Consider the following 3,985-nt stretch of genomic DNA (forward strand, 5'->3'; position numbering starts at 1 on the left):
GCCCAGCAAATGCAGTTCTTCAACTAATTGTACAATACAGCCCCAAAGAAGCATAGCATCTTTAAATCTCCTCTGCTGCCACCTTTGTCTGAGGTGTGTTGGAAATATGGTTACCCTCAGCCAGGTCTCCAGTCATTTGAAGTCTCTAATAAAAAGTTTTGATACATGATTTGCTGTATCCAGTCCTGGTGTTTGGGGGAAGGATTTTTACGTCCCTTTCTGTCACAGTGCTAATCAGGATATGAACCCCGCAGTGGCCCCTGCAAGAGTGGGGGTGGGGCACCAATAGGCAACAGATGGAGAAAGCAAGTTATGGTTCTTCATCAAAATTTACTAATCTCTTTCTCCTGCTCTTCCTTGAATGCTGAACAGTATTCTTCTGGTCTCAAGAGTTTCAAAATAGTCATTTGGGGGCAGTCCCTGCTTGTTTAATAGTTGTTCTGATTAAAGGGCCGAATTCTAGAGCTTCCTAATCTGCCATTTTTCTGCAATGCTTCCTTACATTGAATTTCAATGAATTAGAAATTTTTGTGAAGGAGAGGACTGGTATAAGCAACTCATTCTTATTACCCATTACTCCTAAGCCTCATTCCTCTGAATAAATATAATACAGTAAGACTTTATAAACTTGGTCCATCTTACTTGAAATAGACTTGAATGAATATTGATTCTGATATCATTTAATGCCTCAGGCAAGATACAAACCTGGTAGAATGTTGAGAAGGTTGGTAGAGCCCACATTGGAATGTCCCGAGCCTGGAGGGCAGTGGTGGCAGCATGCAGCTCCTCTTCCTGGCCATGTTGTGACCACACACTGGCAATGCTGCCATGGGAGAGAGGATCCAGGGCCACCTAAAAGCTGCAAGTCACGTTCGTATTTGGTAAGATGCCTTTGACTTTGAAAGCTCATCTGAAATTGCAAACCTCATCAGCTCTGAGGACTTCGAGGCAGCCTTGGCTCTTCACCTCTATAAGGAAGTCATACTTTTGCAAAGCCATCTGATTCCTTTTGGAATCATCCTTGGTGAAACTGGCTTAAATGAAGATGTTAACCAGGGGGAAAGACACACAGTGATGGGAAAGTATCTTGAAGAAGCCATGTTGGTTGTTGCTTTCACAGAGTCAGTAAAAGAAATGGCACAAATGCAGTGGATGGCTGCTAAGGCTAATCCTATGTTCAGAATCTAGGAATTATAAAAATCCCAAATGCCGCCTTTAACTGGAACACCTTTCTTCCACATCCAGGGATTAACCAAAGAGCTGATAATTTAATTTACATGTGTTTCTTTTGATACGCGATTTAGACAAGTGAAAGATCCTCTCTATTTGGTGGATGCCTTTTCAGAATGGCATTAAGAAGAGCCCAGAGTTTACCTGGTAATTGTGGGTCCTGAAGTTAATTCTGTGTGTGTAAGGGAGTAAACGCCAAAGTGAGAAGGAAGCTGGGGGGTGCCTGATAGCAGAGATGTCTCGGGAAGACTTCCATGCTGTGGTGAAAAATTGCTTTGTGGTCATGAGTAGTTCCATTTCTGTAGGCTTGTCAAGTGCAATTCTGGAGGCAATGAATTTGGAATTTCCAGTGTTGGCGAGGATTACTCCTGGAAATGCTGCTATGGTGAGACATGAGGCAACGGGATTATTGTTTTCAGATCCTCAGGCATTTGTTCAGCTGGCAAGGAGACTGCTCATTGATCCTGCATTAGAGAAATAGATTGTGGCCAGTGGAAGGGAGTATGTGAGCAGGCATATTCCTGATGCTCTGAAGGAGACATCTATGGAAACTTTGTCTGGAGACTTGAAGGGAGACTGGGAAGTGCCAGCACTCACCGTGCACCATCTTATGGCTGCCATCCTGGGCTGCTACCCAGACAAGGGTGCCTGGCCACTCGGGTCTGGTCCAGAATAAATCAACCATTTTCATCTGAATGGTGGAGGTGTTGGTCATAAGGGCATCATTTGCCCCCAAGTAACACCAGGTTCATCCAGAACTTTCCATGCTTTCAGCTAATGCCTCAAGTATTCTTTGCCAGATGGATCCTGATGGAGGTTCGGAGGTCACTGGGTTAATGGAGTGAGGGAGGGGTAACTGGTGTTAGAATGAATTAGGGAGAGGATTTGATTACCTGTTTTGAGACTTCTACATGAAATAGCGGCTTGTTTTAAGCAATCACAAGTGCACACACCGCTCAGCTGTCTTCTTAGGGGGCCATACTCATCACTGTCAGTTCAGACACAACAGCTGAGTGCAGCCCTGGTGGTAGTTTCAACATGGTACAACAGCTCTTGGGGCTCTGGCAGTAGCAAGCATGTGGTCCTTTGACAGGCATGTGATGCAACCCCCCCTCCCCACCCCAAGCAGGTACACACCTCCTAAACCAGGAATTAGCCAGGCTGCCCTAGGACAGGTCCCGCCAGACCCAGCACCATCTCACAATGTGCTCTTTATAAAATGTTCCTCGTTGAATGCTGCCAAAGATACCAACCTCCACCATACCACAACATTCTTCATTCATGTCTTGCCATAAAAATGCACATATGTCAATGCACTTTGGGAAAGAGCATGTTTTTAAAATAATAAAGTGTGTCACAATCAGCTGTAAAAAAAAACAAACAAAAAACAAAAAACAGAAAGAAGGTTGATTAAAAAAAATTACTGCTTTAATTTTGCTGTTAGGTACAATGGCATATGCTCTAGATTTGACATCAGAAAGCCTGTTTGAGTTTGAGGAAATAATTTTTATTCTTTAAATTCAAGAGAATAAAAGTGGAATTATTATGAAGTTCAAATGAGAAAATGTATCTGAAAGTGTAATGTTAATTCTGAAGTTCCATATAAATATAAAGTTTAATTAATAATACTGTGCCTAAGACTCCTCTAACTCAGCAAGTTTCAGACTGGCAAACATGAAATACACGGGTGGCTTTTTCAGCACAATCTATTCTGATATCTCCTCTCTGATTTGCTGAATCAGATGGGAGAGGAGGATTTATACTTTACAAAACTGACAAGTGATACTTTTTTTTAGCTATCCAGGTCCCGGTTGGAGAAGCAGGTTATAACTCTCACGCTTTAATCATTAACCTTTTCATCAAAGTTGTGGTTTAGTTTTAGGTGTGTCTCTTACAAATATCATATAGTCAGATAGCAGGGATAAGGATTGACTCAGTCTTGGAGTTTTTAATAAATGCATTTGAAATGCCATTATTTTCTTGGAGTGGTTTTGCTGTATGATATATTTTAAATTTATCTATCTGGTGTTTAGGTCCAATTTAAAAGGATATTGATATTTAATTTTTAGTGTTTTAAAAGCATTTACCCTTGGCCAGCAATGTAATTTTTGGGCCCAGAGTGAAATGAAAATGTGGGGCACTTTGTTCAAAAAGCAGGGAAAAGTGCCATTAAAGGTAATACAATATAAAGCTTTTGCCTTTTAAAACATGCTATTTCCTAGAAAATGTAATTTATATAAGAATGACACATGAATATAAAATAAACATATACGTAACAAAAATTAGTATTTTTGGTGTAACAATTATATACATAAAGTATAGAAAATAATTTATTAGTATGATAAGTTGATTGAATATAAAATTTTTTTGAAAATTTATTTATTAGATCATCACATTTCTGCTTTTAGCAACTGCATTTTCCAATTGATATAATTGAAAATGACTTTAGTTACTCTTCAATATATGATCTTAAATAATTTATGATAATTTTTAATTTTTAGGAGGATCTTTCTGCTGATGCAATGGGCAGTGGTGCTGTTCATAGTATTTTATAGTTTGCAACAACACTCAGATAAATTTCTGATACACTAATTTAAATTACAAATTTTAGGATACATAGAGCTGATAATTCCTATGGAACAATTTTCCTAAAAAGATTTAACTCTTCGTACAAGCTAGTCTTATGTAAATCTGGCTTATACATTGTAAACTTATACAATGACATTTAATGCATCTTCTATTTCCCTTAATTTGT

At 39.2% G+C, this 3,985-nt stretch overlaps 1 pseudogene; it reads left to right on the top strand.

Annotated features, from left to right (window-relative positions):
• Positions 1-777: 777 nt before the first annotated feature.
• On the top strand, positions 778-1,906 carry LOC101415246 (glycosyltransferase 1 domain-containing protein 1 pseudogene; annotated as a pseudogene).
• The last annotated feature ends 2,079 nt before the right edge of the window (positions 1,907-3,985 follow it).

This window comes from Dasypus novemcinctus, chromosome 25 (assembly GCF_030445035.2).
Source record: "Dasypus novemcinctus isolate mDasNov1 chromosome 25, mDasNov1.1.hap2, whole genome shotgun sequence".
NCBI classification, from domain to species: Eukaryota; Metazoa; Chordata; class Mammalia; order Cingulata; family Dasypodidae; genus Dasypus; species Dasypus novemcinctus.